This window comes from Sturnira hondurensis, unplaced genomic scaffold (assembly GCF_014824575.4).
Source record: "Sturnira hondurensis isolate 20B ecotype Veracruz unplaced genomic scaffold, ASM1482457v3 Scaffold0012545, whole genome shotgun sequence".
In the NCBI taxonomy this organism is placed as follows: Eukaryota; Metazoa; Chordata; class Mammalia; order Chiroptera; family Phyllostomidae; genus Sturnira; species Sturnira hondurensis.
In genome coordinates this window covers 25,902-26,211 of record NW_028085176.1, presented here as the reverse complement: position 1 = coordinate 26,211, position 310 = coordinate 25,902, and positions in this window count along the sequence as shown.

Below are 310 nucleotides of genomic sequence, written 5' to 3'. Positions count from 1 at the left end.
GATAGCCAAGAGTTGGAAGCAGCCTAGATGCCCATCGGTAAATGACTGGATCAAAAAACTATGGTACATTTACACAATGGAATTCTATGCTGCAGAAAGGAAGAAGGAACTACTACCCTTTGCAACATCATGGATGGAACTGGAAAGCATTATGCTGAGCGAAATAAGCCAGGCGGTGAAAGACAAATATCATATGATCTCACCATTAACAGGAATCTAAACAAACCAAACAAGCAAGCAAAATACAACCAATGACACTCAAATATGGAACAGGCTGTCAGGGCCCAGAGGGGAGAGGGGAGAGAATCAT